The sequence below is a fragment of the Triturus cristatus genome, chromosome 8 (genome assembly GCF_964204655.1).
Source record: "Triturus cristatus chromosome 8, aTriCri1.1, whole genome shotgun sequence".
Classification (NCBI taxonomy): Eukaryota; Metazoa; Chordata; class Amphibia; order Caudata; family Salamandridae; genus Triturus; species Triturus cristatus.
The window spans coordinates 986,659,906-986,684,484 of record NC_140591.1 but is presented as its reverse complement, the minus strand read 5'-3'; the positions used below and the strand labels follow the sequence as shown (position 1 = coordinate 986,684,484).

Below are 24,579 nucleotides of genomic sequence, written 5' to 3'. Positions count from 1 at the left end.
ACCGATACTGACCTGTCCCTACTTGACACGTTACCCACACATCTATGGGCTAAAACCGACTCAGACGTAGGACGCATGGTGATCAACCCTGTACACATAACTGTCCGACCGGACGCAGTGCTCCCAAAGCTTCCACAGTATCGGATATCACCGAAAAGCGAGAAGGCATTGGTGGAAATCATCCAGTCCCTAGTCGATGCAGGAGTGGTAGAAGAAGTAGTTAGTAATGTTTTCAACAGCCCTATCTTACCCATTGTTAAAAAGCAAGGCGAGGGAGATGAGAAAGCATACCGCTTCATTATCGACTTACGAGAGGTTAACAAAGTAGTCATACCTCAGTACCCCGTAGTCTCAGATATCACCACCATCCTCACCCTGATTCCGTCCACTGCCACTACCTTTACCGTTATTGATCTCAAGAACGCATTCTTTTCCATCCCCATCCACCCAGACAGCCGCTACCTTTTCGGCTTCACCTTGAAAGCCCGTTCGTACAGATTTTGTAGGGCACCACAAGGCTACACCGAGAGTCCCAGCATATATAGCCAAGCCCTCAAAAGACAGCTGGATGCAGTTCAACTACCGGACGGAGTGGTGTTAATACAGTACGTCGATGATATTCTTTTGGCGGCCGACACCACTCCACTTGCAGTCGCAGTCACAGCCACCATCCACCTCCTCCACTTCCTCGCGGAGAACGGTCACAAGGTCTCCAGGAAGAAGTTGCAATTCTGCCAACCCCAAGTGACATACCTAGGCCACCTCCTATCCAAAGATGGGAGGAAGCTTACACCTGACCGAATTCAGACCATCCTAGAAACCGCTGTTCCTAAAACTCAGAAGCAAGTGCGGTCTCTGGTAGGCCTCACCTCCTTCTGTCGACAGTGGCTGCCAAACTTCAGTCTTATTATAAAACCTCTGCTTTCCCTGTTGGCTAAAGATGTCCCCTTCCCCCTCCCCTGGACACCCGAATGCCAATCCTCCTTCAAAGAATTACGAGATGCCCTTTGCTCAGCACCAGTCCTAGGAACCCCAGACTACACTAAACCTTTCTCCCTCTTCACCCACGAAAGAGAGGGATGCGCGTTGCCTGTTCTAACCCAGTCCATAGGTCCCAAGCAACGCCCTTGTGCCTACTTCTCTGCCACTCTTGACCCTGTAGCCAGAGCTTTGCCCGCATGCCTTCGAGCGGTAGCCGCCACTGCTGTCTCTATCCGACAAAGTGAGGGGATCGTGCTTTCGAACCCCCTCACCGTGCTAGTACCCCATGCAGTTGACACCCTCCTGAACCAGACTAAGACTCAACACCTGACTAGCGCACGACTGACAATGACCCCAATGCGTCCCCTATACATGACTGTGTGACCCTCACCGACGAACAGACCAAGAGTAGGGTTGACCTCCGAGATACTGCCTTTCCAGATCCTGATGGAGAGCTGTGCGTAGATGGCTCATGCATCAAGCTCCCCGACGGCACCACTTCAGCCGCCTATGCAGTCACCACGGCCCGAACAGTTGTTGAGACAGCCCGCATCACACAGCGATCCGCACAGGCGGCTGAACTGATTGCTCTCACACGAGCATGCATCCTAGCAGCGGGGACAACCGCAAACATTTACACCGACAGCCAGTACGCCTTCGGGGTGGTTCACCACTTTTGACTCCTATGGAAGGAGAGGGGATTCCTGACTTCCCATGGCACACCCATCCTACATGGAGATCTAGTCTCCGCTCTGACCGAAGCAGTCCTCCTCCCCACACGGCTAGCTGTGATCAAATGCCAGGCACACAAAAAGGTGACGGACATTATAGGACAGGGAAATGCGCTGGCTGACATCACTGCCCGAACCACAGCCGAGAATAGGTCAACAACACGCATGTACGTGACCAGGTCACAAACTGAAAAATGGAAGGATGCTAGGGAAACCATTAGAGACATACAATTGGCCAGCTCACCGCATGAATTGACTGAATGGGCACGGGTGGGATTGAAAGATGATGAAGGCTGCTGGCGAACTAGAGACACGAACAAATGGTTGCTACCTGACTCATACCTGATTCCCATGCTGACCATGCCACACTCCCCCGCACACATAGGGTCTGCCCCCATGATTGAACTCATCTCCAAAGTCTGGCACAACGACAAAATCCCAGACTCAGCTAAACGCCTAGTCCAACAATGTCTGATATGCCTCCAACACAACCCTGGTAAAGGAACTGCTGTACCCCGGGGAGGGTTTGGGGTTCCTAGTCACCCCTTTGAAGTCCTACAGATGGACTACATTCAGTTAGAAAGGTGCCAAACCCTGAAGTACGTGCTTGTCGTTGTGTGCGCCTTCAGCAAATGGGTGGAAGCCTACCCAACCCGCGACAACACTGCTATGACTACCGCAAAAGTACTACTGAAAGAATTCTTCCCCCGCTACGGCCTTTGTCGAATTTTGTGGAGCGACAACGGCCCCCACTTCGTAGCCGAAGTTATCCAACTCATCTTAAAAGGGTTGGGTGTAAAACAGAAGTTTCATGCGGTCTTCCACCCCCAATCTGCAGGCTTGGTTGAGCGACATAATGCCACATTGAAGCTCAAACTAGCCAAAATAGTTGCCACCACAGGACTGAAATGGCCAGACGCCCTCCCACTAGCATTGCTATCAATGCGTTCCACTCCTACCAAACACCACTTAACCCCCTACGAGGTCGTCTTCGGGCGACCCATGAACCTTTGGACTGCACCAAAACCAGCATCCATTCACGACGTCCCTGACGTCCTCATGTCTGACTATCTGTACAATCTAACTAAAACATTGTCTGTTATCCATCAGCAGGTGCTGCAAGCCATTCCCGATGCTTCCAGGGGCCCCGGACACGACATCCAACCCGGTGACTTTGTCCTAGTGCGCAACTTCCAGCGCACCAAGAGTCTGGAGCCCCGGTGGACGGGCCCCCTGCAAGTCCTCATCACCACCCGAACAGCTCTTCGAGTGGAGGGGAAACGTAATTGGCTGCATGCACACCACTGCAAGAAGGTATCATCGACCCTGACGACCACCGACAACATAACCGCCCAAGAGGAACTTCTGGACAAAGACCGACCATCCCTGAGCTGCTACCCGAATACAGAGACCCTTGAATTGACTGAATATCCCGATCCCACTGTGCCATCCAAAGAAGGGTATAACCTACGACGAAGGGAGGGAACTTCGGCTAAGCAGACCACGAACTAGGTTGAAATCTCAGAGCGGTAGCCTAGTCACCTCAAAGGCCTCCCGGAGAGAAACTAAACAAAGTCTGTGGTCCTGCCCGCTACCGAGTCCCTTGAAGATGATGGAAGCGCCCGACATGAAGATGATGGAAGCAACCGGACATCCGAAGATACACTACAAGAACCCAAAGACTGACAAAATGCACAGCTCAAAGACTATTGCACTTTTTATTACCCTTCTCCTTTCCCTCCTTCTCATGGTCACTTTCTGGATCATGGAAGAAAACGCACCCGCTCATAAGACATTGCTGACCACTGCTCAACCCACAACCCAGAAAGAACACCATCTGATTTCACTCTCACCCCAACTCCGAGAAAGACGTAAGGAGTTCTGGAATAACTCTTTTGTGCAACTGCTCCACCAACACAATCTTGCCGCCAATGCCACTAACTGCTGGATCTGTGGATTGCTACCACATGCCACTGGACATTCTATCCCTTTTATCCCTTTGCATTTCTCTGTCCATGGCTCCTGCCTCGCTTGGCTAATCCTCCTGCAAGAAAGTTACAAGGACAATGCCATTTCCGGCAAAACTGTGTCGCACTTCTATCATGGGTTCTGGCTGAACCAAACTGGAAAAACCTCTGCCCCCTTTTGTCCGCTGAGATCAAACACCTCTTTCCATATGGACATCCCTGCCAAGGAGCGAGTTGAAATGCAGGTGTTCAACAACCCAGCCAGACCCACCTTCTCTTACCTCCGGAAACGGACGTCCGCCACCCTAACAGTGGCCCTATCCGTCGTCAACATCACAGGTCTGGTGTGCCTCGAAGGCCTAGGGACACAGCCGGTAGGCTACAGTACCTGTCTCATCACCCGAACATTGGACTCAGTTGACCCACCCTCCTTTGTTGCCTCCCCAAATATGTACTTCGTCTGTGGTACTAAGGCCCTCACCTGGCTTCCGAAGTGTTGGGGAGGCACCTGCTACATCGCTTTTATCCTTCCTCCAACATATGTGGCTCCAGCAAACCATCACCGGCAGAAACGTGCAAAGGACATTGTACAAGCCGACTCCACTGGAGCACAGTTCATGGATGCAGTAAAGGGACTTGTTCCACTATGGGGTCCAATGGCAAACAGCCGTGCCATCCGGCACCTAACCCAGGCAGTCGAAACCACAATGAACATTACCGCCGGCATCCTCACCAACAACACCGCTGAGCTTCAGGCCATCCGCCTGGTAGCTCTTCAGAACCGCCTCGTCCTAGACGTGGTTCTGGCTGATCGTGGAGGAGCATGCCGCATCATTGGGTCCAGCTGTTGCACCTACGTACCGGATAACTCACCCTCAGTCTACAGGGCGATTGAACACCTCCACAGACTTTCCGCAGAGGTTCATCAGGAGCAAGAAGGATGGTCGCTTGGGAGTTGGTTTTGGGACACTATTAAAAGTTGGGGGTGGAGGTTGTCTACGTTTATCCTAATACCGATTGTGACACTGTGTGGATGTTGCCTGGGGATTCAATGCTTGCCACCTCTATGTTCACTTTTCACGAACTACATCTGCCCTAAGACTCTGAACTTTGAAGCTGAACATATGAAATCTCTGTACGAGGTAGAAGTACGTGGTATTATGGGGATAGATCCGAACTAAACAAGCTGGTGAGATATGTTAAAAGGGAGGACTGTGGAAATTTAGTTCGTAACTGAACATTATCTGCGCCATCTTGTCTCTCTCCAGCGCCGCATGCAGAAACACACGGTGGCCATCTTAGACACCATGGCCCCTCTCCCCGCTCATTGCCGATCGCCAGCGCGTCCCTCTGGCGCTGCGAACATCCCCCGTGCACCAGCCACCCCCCGCTCTCTCATACATGGGCCATTAACCCTCTCCTTCTGCGTGACCCTGCCATGGAACCACATCCCGCGCCTGACCAACACCTCCTTTCATCCCATACATGGCCATACATCCTTTTGATAACCCCCTTCCTCTGCGCCCGATTGTCCGAACCGATCCCAGGCCATCACCTAGCCCTGCGGATGCAGTTTATTGCCCCTACTATAAGGGAAACACCCCACATCAAAGGGATTACAGTAGATCAACACCCCACCCCCTGAGACCCGACCAGTCGCACACACCCCCAGGAATTGGCGGAATGTCCAGCTGTGTGATAGCCATCTCCTACTATGGGTGGGGTGGGGACTTCTACTGTGTAGATATGTGTGGGAACAAGCTTGAAGTGGGGATTCCAAGGATGTCTTTCCATACATCAAAGTCACAACAAGAATGTATCACATGTAATAAAGCAATAAACCTGTGTATAAGAGGCCAGGCCTCAGAGATGTGGTTAGAGCACCTCGAGACGATACCTTGCTGTCCGATCTGACGTGTTCTGCTCCGACGGAATAAAACTTTGTTTCTTGCCTTCCAGTCTCCGGCGCCTGCCTCTTTTGTTGGTTAATCATCGAATGGTATAAGAGGCGATTACCGCCGGGCAATACTTGAAAGGTTATCGACTGAAACTGCCGCTACCATCTAACACCGGCTCCTGTTGGTATACACTATAGGTTCCAGCTGAAGAGTCTGCTAGGGCAGCAGGAGCCCTGGCACTCTTTGCAAGGCCAGCAAAGAAAATGTGGGTGTCTGGGTCAGCAAAAAGTGAATAATAATGAGGGAGAGAAACAGCTCATTTATTATTCACTACTCCTGGACAAAGTGCCCCATAATGCCCTACTGCATTTTTGTTAGCATAGTATTGCCACTAGAAGAGGATAGTGCATCATCAAGCATTTTGTTTACTGTTGTGGGAGGGCTCCAGGGAGTGCAGCAGCCCTTCACATTAAAAAAAACCAGTACGTCTCGTGGATCATCAAATCCATGACCCCAGGAGAGCTTACCACATTTGAGCTTCGCTCATCAGCTGGAGTGCAAGGCTCTCTTGCGGTTGTTGTTATGATTGGATTTTCTGGGTTGAAAAATGTTAAAAGAAAGACTCAGAGACATGTTCTATTTTATTAAAACTTTATTAAAAGTTGTTATAGTAATCACTATAACTAAACATTGCATTGTGTAAATTGTTGAAATATACAGTTGAATAAAAATATTGTTGATTTTTGGAGAAACATGGAGAAACATGATAGATCTGCTGAATATATATATATATATATTGATATCCTCAACCCTTGATAAAGCCAATAGGCCACCTTCTATTATTTTTGTGTTGCGACTCTTTGACAAACTCAGTGTGTCTGCCTGTGTGCGGTCCAGCCCTGTGAGATCAACTGCACGCTGCGCATGCCAGAAGTCCATGCAAGCTGCTTGTGAGGGGTTAGATGTGGCCAATCCCTTTGGCCAACCCCATGACGCACACAACCAATTGCAGTGCGCAGTGTTGGGTTGATGTTACATTTGATAGTAAAACATTATTTTTTAAAATTCATCCAGATTTATTAAGAGAAACAAAGGTTAAAGTGATGTTATAGTTAGGAATTATAATTATATCTTACTATACATTAAAAACAAAGCCTTAGAAACTCACTGAAATGAAACAAAGGTTAAAGTAACGTAATAGTTAGGTGAACATTTCAATGGCAGTGTACCATTTTAAAAAAACACTGAAAATCAGCAGTGTGGAAATATAAATCATAGGGGTTGGTAGGATCCTGATAATTCAAACATTTGGGACAGGGACGTTTAAGGAATGGGCAATGTGGGGAATTGTTCAGCCTTTAGGGTGTCCCTCGGTGGTGGCTAGTCCGCTATTTACCAGAGTCTGTTGGGTCCTACATAATCCCAAAAAATAAACTCACCTGCTGCATACTTATATTTTTAGGTCTCGCATAGGGCAGCGCATGCGCTGCCTCTACGAGGCATCAAGTAATTAGTATTAAGGGTGAAACTCCACCCACTGCGTTTTTTTTGTTTTGTCCCTTGCCGTTGGTTTAAATCTGGCATTGCTGTTTTAAACTCTCTCATTATTGGCTGGCGGGCTGGTGCGTCACTTCCGTTTGCTTCAGTTTTTGGAGGAAGCAGCATCGACCAACTACAGTTCCCCGATGCTGCAGGGCAGTATCTTTAAATTGTAGGGACTACTTTGTTGTTGCCTGGTGCCTCCTCTCATGCCCAGACAGGACCAGGACGCACTTGTTTTAATACATTTCAGAAGGATCACTTTCTACAAAATCCTCTGCGCACTTCCATACAGGAAACACAAGTGGGGCATTCAACTCGCATGAGGGCAGCGCAGCGGTCCCGCGCCTTGTCTAACTGGCAGTTCTTTTCAGGGTGCGTGGGATACAGCTGGGAAATTAACCTGTTTTCAAAGGAAGCTCTTTTCATAAAGTGTGCGCTTCTTTCGGTTACCATACAGTTCTCAATGCCCATTTCCAGGATTCCGAGTTAATCTGCAAACCCACTCACAGGGGTGCCAGCGCCAGACAGAGCAGTGCAGAGCCATGCATGCCTGGTGCTGGCGCTGTACCCTCGAGGCCCTGCGCGTGCCCTACTCCATGCGCGCGCACGCCTGCCAGCTCCAGCCCTGAAAAGGTTCGACCGACGCGTCACATTTGACAGGCTCCTGAAAGGTTTCATCACGAAAGGGAAAGAGTGAGTAAAAGCGAGCCAAGCATCCCTGCTCCGGGGCTATATATAACCTGCCCTCTGTAATTTGAGGGGACGTTCGAAGCCTGCCAGCAGAGAGTGCCTGTCCTCCCAGCTCCAGAGGTTTCCCTTCAGGCCACAATGAACCGCCTCCTCGGCTGCACGCTTATGGTGAGTGTTGTGCTTTCATTCTTAAGGCAGCTGGAAAGCTTCCCGGCTCTGCTGCTTTGTGACACCCTTTGCTCGTCTCCGTGCATTAGTAATATGACTGAAGTATGACTGAAGTAAACTGAGGTAAACTCTTCCTCACTGCCCTGGTTGCGGCTCTTTGAAAGGGAAGTTCCCTCTTACTGCTTCAGGTGTGATGTTTGCATTTTCAGGTCAGTGTTTTTATTTCTCTTTTCACGTGAGCTCTTTATTAATTATTATCGTATGTTATTCAAAGTACCACGGGTAGAAATGATCACGGCATTGATGTGATGCACTGTACGAACCATGTGTTTATTTACCCATCTCAGTGGTACTAATTGTATCGACCTCAGAAAGATGAGAGACTGAGCTGCCCGTGAAGGATTCAACCAAGCGACTTTTATCTTAGACGCGGATTTCTGTGGTTTATGCCCACGATCAGTGACCTCTTTTGATGGCTAGAAGGTAACCTTAGGGTTGGAGCTGGGATTCTTATGACGCCAGAAGCAATTATATATTTTGGCACCACTCTACTTTCAATTGGTTCACGTTTCTTGGGGGCAGTACGGTGCCGTCTAGTTCAAGACGACCTATATGGCTGCATACAGGTGCCTTCTCACCACACCAAATGCATTTGACCTATTCAGCTAAACGCTTTGTGTTGAAATCTGTGTGCAGCCTGATGTGAAACACTCAATTCCCTAGAGGCCTGGCTCAGCCGTTCATCCTTCTGATGTTAATAATCTGTGGACAGGGGAGATGGATTATAAGAACATCTGTTCCGTATGGTGCTACAAAATGGAAAAAATGCGGTAGCAAGTGCTAAACAAAAAGTTCTACTTATTACTATTGTGACATTGAGAAAGGTGGGACACGTGAAAAGGGAACAGAGGATGTACGGCTTGTCACAACAGTACACAGGTGGGTGGGTGTACCTCTTGCATTTCCTGGGAGCAGCCCAATTCACATAGCTGGAAATCAGTACACTCAGCAGTATGGCAGCTTGTTTCTTTCTCCACAAACACTAAGTACCAATGTCTTCGTCCTCATAAGGCCCAACGCTTGAAGGTGGCTTTTACATTCTATTCTATGAACTTTCAATACTAATTTCCGATTGTTAGATTTAAGAAAAGTGAGTGCTTGTTAAGGGTTAATTGTATTCAAGTGTTATTTAGTGCACTGCACTTGTTGCCTGTGTTTACAATTGCATACTACATTGGCCGGTGAGCGCGAGATGACGTCTAAAGTTGTCCTGGGTTAGAGTTTGGCAGACGGGTACTCAAGGACATCTTAAAGATTTTGGGGGCCATGGACTAAAAATATTTTTAGGTGCCCCTGTTCAGAACCGCTTTGAATTTATGATCCAGATTCAACTCTTTCATGCCCACTTTGTCCAGGTAACTGGCAGTGCACTGGCACACTCCTCCAAATTGTAAATGTGTTTACATCAAATATTCAGGGATAGTGAGGTGTGTTTTCAATATTGTACCACAGCAGCAGCTCACTAATATTATTGCAAATAATCTCTGCGAGGTCCTGTTTTGATCTAAAAGATTAAACAAACACAACATTTCTCTGCAAACTGTATGTAATAGATTCTCACACACCACCTACATTAAAAATAAGTTAAAGGAAAACAGTATTTGAAACAATCTGTTTAAGAATTATTCAAGGTCAGCAGGGCAGTATTTTTTGCAGAACAGAGGAGGCTGTACCCATGGCCCCTGAAAGGCTGGGGCCCTGGGCCAGAATCCACTTTGCCCATGCTTTGAAACGTCTCTGCAGGGTACTCAGTCACAAACGTGACAGATATCCCGCTCACCGCGTCATGTCCTGGTACCCGCCTGCCAAACTGTAAATCAGGCCCTAAGTCAATCTGAATTGTCTCTGACATATTTCGCATCAGTAGCTACTCCATTTTATAGCAGTGAACATTATGGTATGTGTTAAGCGCAAAGAGGGACCTGGAGGTACTTCCTTCCGCCAATGCTCTTGCTCGCTACCAGCACCTGGCTGGCATACCTTGTTACAGTCTTACACTGCACAAGAACCCTAGTACTATAAAGGGGAGGAGTCGAAGAACCCTCTGTACTGAGGTTTATCAGTTAGTAATGGCGGCCTTTAATGGGGGTCATCACGTGGTGTAGATCAGGGCGCTGTCTACTACTTGCCTAACCACGGCAGTGCCGGCCTGGATTGCCATCTGGAGTAAGGGGTAAATCCCTGGGCACGGGGTGCAAGGGGGCCTGCACTTACAGCATTACTCCCAGCCAGCTGCTACTAGGGGTTGCAGCAGCCAGGGTTTGCACCAGGCTCTGTCTCAGAGGTGCCAGTGCTTTAGGGACCCGGACTTGGGTGGAGGTCAGAGGCAGGGTGGTCTTATATATATTGTGGCCACGCACAAGCACTACAGCACGTGTGCACCAATTTTCTCTGAGCATATGGCTGACAGTGCTGGTAATGGTCCAGCTTACATGAATTAGGAGCGTCCTGCCAACCCCTACCGCACTTCCGTTTCATTCCCACCCTCAGCACCACGGCCCGGGACCTGTTGGGAGTAAAGCAGCAGCAGGAAGTGGTGCTTGGCACCGAGGGGAATGAGCAGGTGAGACTGGCTCCTGGGCGAGGTAAGCCTGGCCACCGTTGTTGACAGGTCTCCATGGCACACGGCACGTGTGTCTGCTTTTGATTGCTCTGTTATGGTTCAGCTGGTGCTGGATTTTTGGGTTGTGGTTGGTCACGACTCAATGGCCTTCATTTGCGTAGAGAGCCTCTTCCTATTTCAGGTAAATGGCGCCTTCAAGGGATTTATTTGAAATACTCTGTTCTACTGCTTTTGATATATATTTTTAACTGCAAGAATTATTGATAAACTCGCCAGAGAGATATTATTCAAATGTATTTTAACTAAGAAATATTTTTGTTCCTTGTGAGGACATAAGAACCAATGAACCAATCACAAAACAATAAATATTCAAAATACGGGTATATATAGAAAAAGGTTTTATCTTTTGAAATTTATCAAGGGTACTACACAGTTATACAAACAATGTAACAAGAGGAAAATAAATACAATTGTATAATCCTTCAATGTCACTATTGTAAACACTTCTTCTCATTGTACAATATTTTTCCAGAAGAGAGTGTAAATGTCGACGTTTCAGTCTCTATGCATTTGTCCATGAGACCATCTTCAGGACTATCATAAATTTAACAGTTGACCCCTGAATGGTGTTTCCAAAGATTCAAGAATTATAGAATACAATTGATACGTATATGTCAAATCGATCGTCGTTCTGTAGCTTTTGTTTAAGGTGAATAATCGTCAAAAGATACAGGTAAGTGTACTCTGGTGCTTTTTGGACGGTGTAATTAAATTTCCAGTCCCCAGCAACTTCTTAATTGAAGAAGTTTATTCTGTTAAGTTTTGAAGCGCAGCGAAAATTCGGCAGTCTGCAGTCGAATTTTCGCTGCGCTACAAAACTTAACAGAATAAACTTCTTCAATTGAGAAGTTGCTGGGGACTGGAAATTTAATTACACCGTCCAAAAAGCACCAGAGTTCACTTACCTGTACCTTTTGATGATTATTCACCTTAAACAAAAGCTACAGAACGACGATTGATTTGACATATACGTATCAATTGTATTCTATAATTCTTGAATCTTTAGAAACACCATTCAGGGGTCAACTGTTAAATTTATGATAGTCCTGAAGATGGTCTCATGGACAAATGCATAGAGACTGAAACGTCGACATTTACACTCTCTTCTAGAAAAATATTGTACAATGAGAAGAAGTGTTTACAATAGTGACATTGAAGGATTATACAATTGTATTTATTTTCCTCTTGTTACATTGTTTGTATAACTGTGTAGTACCCTTGATAAATTTCAAAAGATAAAACCTTTTTCTATATATACCCGTGTTTTGAATATTTATTGTTTTGTGATTGGTTCTTTGGTTCTTATGTCCTCACAAGGAACAAAAATATTTCTTAGTTAAAATACATTTGAATAATATCTCTCTGGCGAGTTTATCAATAATTCTTGCAGTTAAAAATATATATCAAAAGCAATAGAACAGAGTATTTCAAATAAATCCCTTGAAGCCGCCTTTTACCCGTTCATTTGATTTGCTCAGGCCCTCAAGGGTAGATTGGGTTTCCCATTATATTCAATTCTTCCTATTTCAGGCGCCTTCTGTTTCCAGGCCTCGCAGCTGTGAGTGCAGGGTCCTAGTAGGGTGTGGCCTTCCAGTCTATGCAGAGTGTGAAGTTCTGCGATTCCCCCTAGCCCTGCCTCCAAAGAGTTCCTCTCTCGCCTCTGTCTCTCACTGTCCCTCCATCTCCCCCACCTCCCCTCTACTTCCCCATAGGCATGGAGAGCTGTGGTCTGTGCTACTGCCCTTGCTACACCTGTCTTGCCTGTGTGATGCCTCTACTATCTTTGCTCTTTGTGTGTGTAGGGAGGAGGCTACACAGCTGCCACCAGTTCATTGTGTGTATATGCCGCCTGTGTTGCTTCTTTTCTTTGTGTTGGTGAAGCTTGCACTGCTTCTGACTCTGCTATACGTGTTGGGCGTGAAACTGGAAATCTGCCTGTGTTGCAGTATTTTTTATGTTTTCAAAAACAAAACATAAATAAAAGGCATTGTCATTTACAAAGCCAATAGCTCAAACTCGCGTAAATGCGAGACCTACTGCATTGCAAGTGCTTGTTTAAAATGTAATTTGCTGTCTTTTTTCTTTTTTTTGGAAGGAGAGGGCCCAATGGGGTTCCACTATAGAAACTTGACAGAAAACGCTTGGTCTCATGTGTTTATCGACTTAGACAAAAATCCACACATATTGGGCATCATTTATGAGGTCCTACCGGCATTATTGCGCCACCCGAAAGTCCCTTTTTTGACATTCCAGTGGTGCAGTGTGCCATTGGCATATTTATAAGGCCACATAAAACCACGTTATGCGCCCCTTTCATCCAGAAAACTGCGTGAAAGAGGCTTTCCATGGGTGTTGCTGGGGGCGTTACCAGCAACATCCATGGCTTTCTGACACTGCCCCAGATTTATGAGGAATCATAAATATGAGGCAGCGCCAAAAACGTACACCTCCCCAGGGGAGGCTTAAGGGAGGCACAACAAGGAGAAATGTCTTTATTTCTCCTCATTTTTCCACTATGTTTGCTGCAGCACACATTTAAGAGGAAAATGCCTCTTGTGATTGTTTTTTAGCAGGAACCTTTCCCTTTATCCCACAACGCAGGCACCCTTGCACCATTGTGCGAAGGTGTCTGCGTTGGCGGACGGCAGCCCATTATGCATCGGCACAGGGAAAAAGAACAGGAATGTTCTGTATCTAATAGATGCAGCGCATTCCTGCCCTTCTTTTGCCGAAGGGCAGCACAGCAGCAAGGCCTGCTGCACTGCCCTACAGCAAAAATATATAAATGAGGCCCATTATCTTTTCAATATAAATAATATTTGCTCTGATGGGCAGTTTAATTTAACCCCTTCGATGCTCATGACGGAATGGTTCCGTCATGAGCATCGGTGCCCCTGTGCTCATGACGGAACCATTCCGTCATGAGGCCAGGGGCACGAAATCCCTCTGCTGCAGACAGCAGAAAGATTTCTATTTAATCCCTTTGACCTTGGGAGCTGGGGAAGAGCTTCCCCAGCTCCCGAGGCCCCCTCCCTGGTTTCTGTGCAATGAAGATCAGCGCGCACGTCGCGCTGTCTTCATTGCACAGAAACCGAAACTGAAATGAGCCTTTAGGCTCATTTCAGTTTCACTTTGTATGTGCTCAGGGGCTATCTTAGCCCCCCGGGCACGTACCATTGGAAAGGGGAGAATCTCCCCTTTCCAATGGTACCCCTCACCAGTGGATACCTGCTTGGGGATCGTCCCAGGAGGGCGATCCCCAAGCAGGGATCCACCCACTAGACACCAGGGAGGGGGAGCGGCCCCTTAGGCAAGGGGTTTTGCTCCCCCCAAATATTTTTAGAGTCATTTAGTCTTTTTGCCCCCCCGGGGGGGCAAAAAGCCCACTAGACACCAGGGATATTTACTTTGCGCAAATAATTTATTAGGGTGGGGGCTGCCAATGAAGGGCATGTCCATGCCCCCACCCCGCATAATGTACAGCCTTTCTGCCCCCCCTGGGGGGCAGTTGGGGGCAGCAGCCTCTAATCTGTCCGTCCCGGGGGGCAGAAAGCCCACTATATGCCAGGGATTAATTTTTCTCATAATTTGTGGTGGGGGCTGCCCAATATGGGCATGACCATGCCCCCACCCACCCTCCGCAAAAATGACAGCCGGGCAGATGGGGGCATTAGCCCCAAATCTGCCCCCCGGGGAGGGGCAAAAAGCCCAGTAGACACCAGGGATTTTTTAGGCAAATTTTTATTAGGGTGGGGGCATTGGCATGCCTGTTTTTGGCAGCCCCCACCCTAATTAAAATTTGCCCAAAAAACTCCCTGGTGTCTTGTGGACTTTCTGCCCCCCCTGGCGGGCAGATGGGGGCATTAGCCCCCAATCTGCCCCACCGGGGGGCAAAAAGCCCACAAGACACCAGGGATTTTTGGGGGGCAAATTTGAATTAGGGTGGGGGCTACCAAAACGGGCATGCCCATGCCCCCACCCGCAAAAATAACAGGCTTCCTGCCCCCCTTGGGGGGCAGATGGGGCAGTAGCCCCCAATCTGCCCCCCGGAGGGGCAAAAAGCCCACTAGACGCCAGGGATTTTTTTGGCGAATTTTAATAAGGGTGGGGGCATTGGCATGCCCGTTTTGGGCAGCCCCCACCCTAATTAAAATTTGTCAAAAAAACTCCCTGGCGTCTAGTGGACTTTCTGCCCCCCTGGGGGGCAGATGGGGCCATTAGCCGCCAATCTGCCCTGCCGGGGGGGAACAAAAAGCCCACTAGATGCCAGGGTTTTTTTGGGGGCAAATTTGAATTATGGTGGGGGCTCCCAAAACGGGCATACCCATGCCCCCACCCCCTCCTCCCCAAAAATAACAGCCTTCCTACCCCCTGGGGGGCAGATGGGGCAGTAGCCACCAAACTTCCCCCCCCCCCGGGGGGGGTGGGGCAAAAAGCCCACTAGAGGCCATGGATTTTTTGGGAAAATTTTAATTAGGGTGGGGGCATTGGCATGCCTGTTTTGGGCAGCCCCTAACCTAATTAAAATTTGCCCAAAAACTCCTTGGCGTCTAGTGGACTTTCTGCCCCCCCTGGGGGCAGATGGGAGTATTAGCCCCCAATCTGCCATGCCAGGTGGGCAAAAAGCCCAATAGACGCCAGGGAGCTTTTTGGGGGCAAATTTGAATTAGGGTGGGGGCTCCCAAAACGGGCATAGCCATGCCCCCACCCCCCTCCCCCACAAAAACAACAGCCTTCTTGCTCCCCTGTGGGGCAGATGGGGCAGTAGCCCCCAATCTGCCCCCCCAGGGGGGCAAAAAGCCCACTAGACGCCAGGGATTTTTTAGGCAAATTTTAATTAGGGTGGGGACATTGGCATGCCCGTTTTGGGCAGCCCCCAACCTAATAAAAATTCGCCCAAAAACCTCCCTGGCATATAATGGACTTGGGGGCAGATGGGGGCTTTAGCCGCCAATCTGCCCCACCGTGGGGCTAAAAAGCCCACTAGACGCCAGGGATTTTTTGGGGGCAAATTTGTATTAGGGTGGGGGTTCCAAAAAGGGCATGTCCATGCCCCCACCACCACAAAAATTACAGCCTTCCTGCCCCCCTGGGGGGCAGATGGGACAGTAGCCCCCAGTCTGCCACCCCGGGGGGCAAAATGCCCACTAGACGCCAGGGATTTTTTGGGGCAAATTTTAATTAGGGTGGGGGCATTGGCATACCCGTTTTGGGCAGCCCCCACCCTAATTATAATTTGCCCCAAAAACTCCCTGGCATCTAGTGGACTTTCTGCCTCCTCTGGGGGGCAGATGGGGGCATTAGCCCCCATTCTGCCCTGTTGGAGGGGTAAAAAGCCCACTAGACGCCAGGGATTATTTTGGGGCAAATTTTAATTAGGTTGGGGGTTGGTCAACCTGCACAACCTGCACAAGTGAGGTACCATTTTTCTCGCAAGTCTTTGGGGAACATGGGGTGGGTGGAAATTTATGGATCCACGCAGATTCCAGAACTTTCCACCACAGAAATGTGGGGAAAATGTGGTTTTTTTGTCAATTTTTTAGGTTTGCAAGGGATTCTGGGTAACAGATCATGGTGGGAGGCAGTCAAGTCACCCCATCCTGGATTCCCCTGGGTGTCTAGTTTTCAAAAATGTATAGGTTTGCTAGGTTTCCCTAGGTGCCGGCAAAGTTAGGGTTAAAAAAGTACAGCTAGACTCTTCACAAAAAATGTGTAAATTTTCATTGTGAAAATGTGGTGTGTTCACGTTAGGTTTTGAGCCACTTCCTGTTGTGGGCACTATGCCTACCCACACAAGTGAGGTATCATTTTTATCGGGAGACTTAGGGTAGTTCAGATTTGTAAAGCAACTGTTATTACCTATTGACTTTCGATGCATTTCTGCCTTCCAAATGAAAGACATTGTGTAAAAAAGATGCCATTCTAAAAAATGACTGATAATTCTCATGCTAGTATGAGTATTCCCAGTTTCGAAAATGTGCAAATATCTACTGTTTCTAAACTCTATATTTTGTTCCCATTTCAGAAATACATAGGTGTCTTTCATACCGATTTTTCCATGTACACATTTTTACAGAATAATTACTATATACCCGGTACATAATATTACCTATTGATTTTTGATGCATTTCTCCCTTCCAAATGAAAGACATCGTGTAAAAAAAAAGTCATTTTGAAAAATGACCAATAATTCTCATGCTACTATGAGTATTCCCAATTTCGAAAATGTGCAAATATGCACTGTTTCTAAACTCTGTAATTTGTTCCCATTTCAGAAATACATAGGTGTCTTTCATACCGATTTTTCCATGTATACATTTTCCCACAATAATTGCTAAATACCCAGAACATAATAAAAAACCATTACAAAATGCTGCTCAGTTTTTTACTCTGGGTTCGTTGGGCTCTTGGTGAACCTACAAGTCCTATATATCCCCACAACCAGGAAGGTCCAGCGGATGTAACGGTACATTGCTCTCAAAGAGATGTCATAATTAGAAGAAGTTACAGGTGAAAACGTTGACACAAAAGGCTGCTTTTTTCAACTAATTTTTAATTTTTCCTATATGTAACTGGTAGTTTCTATAAAGAAACCTTGATGGATCTACACAAATGACCCCTTGCTGAATTCAAGATTTTGTCTACTTTTTAAAAATGTATAGCTTTCCAGGATCCATTATTGCTTTTGTACCCTTTTCTACCATTAACTGGAAGGAGGTTAAAAGCACAAAAAATACACAAAAATAGGGTATGTCCCAGAAAAATGCCAAAACTGTGTAAAAAATGTTGGTTTTCTGACAAAATTCTGTAATTCCTAACAGCTGGAGAAATGGTGATTTCAGCCCCACAAACCCTTTTTTGATACCATTTGCAGAGAAAAACCCAGACGCTTTCATTTGCAGTCCGTTTTTCCAATTTCTCACAAAAAAAACTAAATTTTGCTGTATTTTGACTAATTTCTGGGAACCCTCTAGGAGAATCCACATTCCCTGGGTACCTTTAGAATCCCCATGATGTTGGAAGAAAAGGACGCAAATTTGCCGTGGATACCTAATATGGTCAAAAAGTTACAGGGGCCTAAGAGGGCACTACCCCAAATAGCCCAAAAAAGGCTTAGCACAGGAGGGGAAAAGGCCTAGCAGCAAAGGGGTTAATAAATGATCTCACTTAGGACGAGGGGGAGTGAGTAGCTTATGTATGTCAATAATACCAGCTGGCAACAACTTTATCACTTAGGAATGAAAACACACCTATTAGCTATACATTCCAGAGGGGGAAAGCACTGAAATCTGGGTTTTCACACCTCAGAATACGTTTTACCATACGGTATAAATGTGTTATCCCCATTCTGAGGTGTGGAGCTCAGAGCAATATTGGCACGTGTCAAGGTTGAAAACAAAACCCTGATGGGATTCTGTGCAACCAGAAGGAGGAACTGACTGGGCCCGCTTGAGTAAACAAAGCCGTGAGCACTCTCACGTTAGAGAGTTGAATAAGGAACTGAGAGGAATCTGCACTCAACCACTACAAACGGCTACCTGACGGTGGCCCACTTGAAAGAAGAAAAACACATCTTGCAAAAAGAACCGAAATGGAGACCAAATGCAAACAAAGAACCAGACGTAGATATAAAAGAAACAGAAAGCACAATGCACATTCAAACGAGTAATATAGGCAAATGACAGGAACATGCGGGCATTGTGCAGGCACAAAGACATTAAGAAACAAAAGAAAGTGTTAAGATCAGTGCACATCGACAAAATGCAAGTAGATAAGTTTAAGAATCAATAAAATGCAATCTTATGAACACATTTTATTTGATTATTTATATAAACAATCCAAAAAAAAGTCTCAGGCAGAGCAGCAATTTCTTTTAATTGTGTATCAACAAAGCTGAATATTGCTTGTAAAAATGTCTACAAGCGATGCTACAGCAACCACTTCAGTGGACACAACACGTGCAAATATGGACGAAGAAGAAAACATTTCTAGTTCTATTTTTTGGCAGCCACCACTTTTTGATGCAACCAGATTGTAAAATTGGTGCGAGCCTGAACACAAGATGTAAAAAATCATAGCCTGAGCAGGCACCAGATCTTCTAATTAACTTAATAGGAGATGATTTAATTATGACTTTTACAGCAGAAGATATTTAATCTTAAAAACCCTTGTAAAATGTCTTGAAAGTTTAATCTTAAAAGCCCTTGTAAAATGTCTTGAAAGGCCTGATCCAGTGAGTAACATTGAGTTTGAGAGGTACCAGTTAACACAGCGTGTCAAGATCTAAAGAAATCAGTGGATGATTTTGCTACTTGTCTATCAAAGTTTGTCATACACACTGTGAATTACCTAATTTTGGTAATGAGGAAGCAATAAGGCTGAAGATTATTGAAGGATGCGACTTCACTGAATGTCACTCAAAGTTACTTAAAGAAAATGTTGATCATCCAGCAATTTCAATGTGGCCTGTGTTCAAGCTAGGGCTTGTGCCCATGCAGTAGTCATGGAAGTGGATCAAGCAAGAACTCTAGGGCAAGTTTGTTAAACGCCAGGCAGTGATGAGAAGACAGAAGATAAAACAGAAATTGTAAAAAAGGAGCAAAACCTTGCTACAGATATGGACTAACAAGTCATCACACTGGCACATTCCCACCACAGTGTTGCCAAAAATGTGCAAAAAACAATGGTTTTGCAAGTGTATGAAATTCAGAGTAAAAAAGCAAAATGAAATATGAATTTCATAACTTACTAAAGAGCGACTGGAAACACACAAGAATACTAGGTGGCACATGATCAAAAAGTCACAAAGGAATTTTGTACTGTAAGGAGTATAAAAGAACATCTCGTCATTCTTCATATTAGAAACATTGTAATACTCTACATTTCAATTTAAATCACAGAACACACACAAAGTATTGTCTAAGCAATATGACTTCATTTAAAAAATTTTAAGGCTTTCATTATCCAATTATATAGGGTTTTGTCATCACCTAGTACCATGGTATGCCGCAACAGTATTGCGCTGTACTGTGGCCCAATATATCACAAAGTTTTGGGCCCTTATTTTTAAACAAACTACTGCAGCAATTTGCATCAAACATCAAAAATGACCCTTTCCACACCATAATCTATATTCCTGCCAAATTTCATCAAGATTCATTTTGGCGCTACTTCTGTGCAAAAATTCTATAGAAATGCAGTGGTGGAAAAACATGTTTTAGGGCCCCCGTTATTCATTTGCATCCCCTTAACTACTAACACAAAACTGTGCATCATTAGCCAATGTAGAAAAAGGAATAGGTTGGCAAAGTTTTGAGGAGATTCGTCAAATGGTGCTAAAGATGTTACCAAGTAAAAATCGGTAGAATTCCGATCTCTGGGAATCCTAACTATAACAAAAGACAAAATGAAAGCTTTCCACATCCTAGCTCTGATCGTTATTGCCTGATGCTGTCTTCTTTCTTGAAAGAAACTGGAAAGGTGTCATTTTGATTATGTGGGAGACACAGACATGCAGGGGCATAGGCCTGCAATTCAGCGGAGACAAAACCGAGCTGCTGTACTTTGCGCCAACAAGACGGACTCAACATCTACCAGTGGATTTTAGGCTCGCTCCGGACACGGCCCCACTGGTCCCAGCTGGCACAGTACGGAATCTCGGGGTGCTATTCGATGATAACCTCCAGTTGGACTCACAGGCAAATAAAACATCCAGCACCTGCTATGGATTGCTGCGTCTTCTACGTCGGATTCTTCCGCTGCTGCCTGTTGACTCCCGCAGCACGATTGTTAGGAGCACAATACTTAGCATACTGGACTACTGTAACTCGCTGTATCTAGGAGCCCCCCAATACATCTTACAGGGGCTTCAGAGAGTACAGTCAGCCGCTGCTAAGCTGGCACTGGGTCGCAGGTTTGACTCTTCTTCTACTCAGGCACTTAGGGACCTTCACTGGTTGCCCGTTAGAGAGAGGGTCCTCTTTAAGTCCCTCTGCCTGGTTCATAAGGCAATTCATGGAACAGGGCCGGTCCCACTCCAGGAGAGATTCTCAAGGTACTCCCCCGCAAAGCAGTTGCGGTCATCCAACGCCAGCTTGCTGGCCCAGCCCAGGTTCAAACGGGCAAGATTGGGAGGGAGGGCCTTCAGTGTGGTCGGAGCCCGAAGCTGGAACGAACTCCCACCTGAACTCAGACAGTTGCAATCACTGATGGAATTCAGTAGGAGCCTTAAGACCTGGCTCTTCCCAGTAGCATGATGCCCCCTACTCTGCCCCCCTCAGCATTAAAACATCTCGTTTGGTTGGAGTGCTTGGGTACCCGAAGGGTCACAGTGCGCTATATAAATATTTATACAATACAATACAATACTCAATTAGATTGGGGGCGGGGGGGGTGAATCTCAAATTTCCCAGCTTAAAACACAATGAACTGACGTTTAAATGACTATGGTGGCCAAGGTTTAGGATGGCCTGTTTCTATGAGTATCTGGGTTGTTACTGATTTAGTTGGGTTAGCGTTCTGGGGCTGATTTAGAGTTTGACAGACTGATACTTCCGTTGCAACTGCAATGGCGTACCCTGTTCAACATACTCAAGGTATGCCCACCTGATTTTGAGTTGGGGGAACCACAAGTTTTAAGCCAGCAGAGTTAAATCTACTCTGTTGGTGTAAAACCTCCTCCGAAGGCTGATGGAGTAGGTGCAGTCAAACGTAAACCATCTGACTGTCCACCCTATTTAGAGAGGACGCTTGGATGGCTTTTTTTTAATTGTCAGTTACTGGCAGGTGTATCCTGGTGGTGAAGGACAGTAAATAAAAAAAATTACACCTCAACATTTGAGAAAACTTCCAGGGTGAAGGGGTCATTAGTATTTGTATAATTTCAAAAACAAATTACATCTTTCAAAATACAGGTTTTGTTTTTGCTAAACTATCTAATTAATGTGTCATTTTGTACAGCACTCACAGAATCAAGAGAACACTTCAGAGCCCTAATGAAAACAAAACATGGTCACAAATTTCTGAAACTCCTGAATCGAAAGCTTCACAGATGCCCTGTGACTCGCTGTAATATATGACAATTACAAGAAAAAGGTGATACATCAGTCATTTTAAGTTGTTGAGAATCATTTATAATGGCTGATAGCAAATATCTTGGCAAAGAAATCATAGCACACCCCAAGGTGCTGCAAGACATCTGACCTTAAAGTAGCACATATGTCCTGGTATGTATGGGTCCAATAATAATTTGGAGAACGTGGCTCCCACGAAAGCCTAGACTTATTCAGGCTTAATTTGTGCAGGTGGTTGCAGGTAGTGGGCACACGATTCACTTTTTGAGACCGGAACTTATTTTTCAGCGTCAGAATTCGACTCCGAGAAAAAGAGAGAATGACAGAAAGGAGAGAACGGAGTAGAAAGAAAAGGCATAAAAATAGAAGAAAGCAGAGATGGAAAGAAAAGTGAGATAAAGAGACATTTAGTGTAGGGTGCTGGAAGAAAGAGGCATGCAATGTAACCAAAGCTAGGCAGCCTTGGTATTTATTCATCAACCTTCTTCAGTTAAGCCCAGGTACTTATTTATTATTATCATTTTTTAATTAAGCAGCCTATTCCAGTGCTAGAGATCCTATTTTAAATGTGCATCTGCGCAGCAAGAGAACCATGGAACCTAAAGCCAGCAGGGTCAATGGGCCACCATGGGGCATATCAGCAACAACCGGCGATAATTATCGCTAAGCGCACTTAGCACTAGGATAATTATCGCCGGCTAACGAGGATTTTTATCGCTAAGATAGCGTGCTATTAGCAACGCTTATCTCAAAAGCGATAAAAATCCTAGCGCTAACTGCCTAACGTGAGATTATCGCTGGAAACCCAGCGATAATCTAACAAAATGTGGCGTTAGCTTGTTGATAGGGCCCCACAAACTTAGCCATGATATCCACCTTCCATAGGATATCATGGCTAAGTCAGTCCTGAAGCAGGCGTAAGGAAAGTAGAGATAACAGGGGTTATCGCTACTTTTCTTGCCGCTATGCTTCATAGCGTGGGGATTGATGATAGGAGAAATGTCGCTTAGGGACATTTCTCCAGTCATGTCAGATCAGGAACGCCCCCTTTGCATCTCATTAGAGATGCAAAGCTGGGCGTCAAGAATATGGGCGCTAATGCAAGGTTTCACGCGTTAGCGTGACCTTGCTAATTAGGCGATAATTTTCTATCGCCGCCTTGTAAATATGCCCCCATGTTTCTAGAAGAAACTGCGAAAAGGACAGGAATTGGAGTGCAATGGGTTAATCACATCTAGCCTGGCCCCCAGTGCCACCGCACCTGCTGCTTCATTGAAAGCTACGCCACTGCATCTGCGCACAATAATCTTTTTTTAATCATTTTATGGGCTGTAACATCATAAGGAAAGAACAGACACTCACCCGCCAGCCGTAGAGTCAGTCCGAATGACTCAAAATCCTGCCTTTAAAGCTCATTCGCCGCCGGAGCAGGGAGCAGCGCCAGCGCCGGGGCACAGAGAGAGTAAACAGCTCCTAGCGTGCGGCGCTGCAAACCCAAGCCTCTTTAGAAGGAAGTGGAACTCTATCTGGTTGTGGTTATCTGTGTGGGAAATGAGATGGGCGGGTGTGCGGGCCTGCCTACAGCAAGAAAGGCGAGTGATTTGAATGGATTTTTTTATGTATTCTATGAAGTTCTATTTAGTGAACCGAAAGTGCGTAGCAACGAAAGTCACGTTATGATCTGCCGAAAATGATAGTGAGTGGCTATAAATGTACTGTAGTGGAAATTACTTTATTTTCAGATTTGAGATGCTCTTTGAAGTGGCTTCAACAAGATAGTTTTCATTGCTCTAAGTGGAAAGAGAACTGCCAGGGCTGAGCTCCGACAAGGTAAACAAGCATTAGTAAAATTCATAGGTGTCACCTTTCATGTGCTTTACTCTACAGCCGCGCCTTGGCAATGCTTGATGCCAGTGCTGTATTGTCGGCAAGAAAAGTTGCTGCATAAGCAGCAGCAAAAATAAAACAAGAAAACTCTAAATTGCTGACCTAGTGCGATGACAAATACTTGTGTATGCTTTGTCATGCATGTGCACGTGTGCGTCATGATGTTGCGGTGACCACGTGTGCGTCATGATGCTGCGGTCGCCACGTGTGCGTCATGATGCTGCGGTGGCCACTTTTATGGTCTGGCTTTACAGCACAGGTGTCGCCAGACAACTATTTGAGAGTTGTTTTGGCTCCGCCCTCATGTTGGGAGCCAGGAATACATGTTTTACCGAGGCAGAAATTGTGTGCTTGCCCTCCATGCTGCTGTGATCATATTGTTTATTTATCCAGCCTCCAGAGCTTGAATTTTCAGGAGCTCACACGTGACATTGTAAAGCTATCAAAGTGTCTTAGATAACCAGACAATTTACAGCCTAATGAACAGTGCTTTTCTCTGGCAGCAGCACAGATAGGAGGAGGGCTGTCATTAACCCTCATGGATTTGTAGGTCTGGCTTGAGGTGTAACTACAACATGACCTGATGTGATCAACAAAAAGAGCCTTACTGAGAGAGGACTTAGGCACCACTCACATGTTCGTCTCCCCGAGGCAGAATTGGATTGGGCCGAACTCTGTGCTTCCACTAAAAGGACTGCATGTGTTGCACTTTTTGACTTTTGGCAAAGTTTATACTTGATGCAGCAAGACTGAGTTGATTATGGTGGCAAGCCAGAGATCATGGCGACAGGCCGGATTTGTTAATGAAATATTCTGATAAGGGCAGTGGGTCTGATATATTTATTATGGAAGGCATATGTTAAGGTCGATAGTCATTCCGGTGTGAATTGTTCTTACTTGATATTGAAGCCTACAAATAGGTATGTTGTTGCATGGAATTTCACAGATTAGTGTAGTAGG

General features: G+C 46.1%; 1 protein-coding gene across 2 annotated transcripts in view; it reads right to left on the bottom strand.

Moving 5' to 3' along the window:
* LOC146805325 (toll-like receptor 8) overlaps positions 1-23,243 on the bottom strand; it is a 140,567-nt gene extending 117,324 nt beyond the window's left edge. Inside the window, exon 1 of one of the 2 annotated variants that reach the window (XM_085622533.1) lies at positions 23,095-23,243. The gene's annotated coding sequence lies outside the window, so the exon portion shown is untranslated. The remainder of the gene's footprint in view (positions 1-23,094) is intronic. The other variant, XM_085622534.1, reaches the window with a different exon arrangement.
* Positions 23,244-24,579: the final 1,336 nt, after the last annotated feature.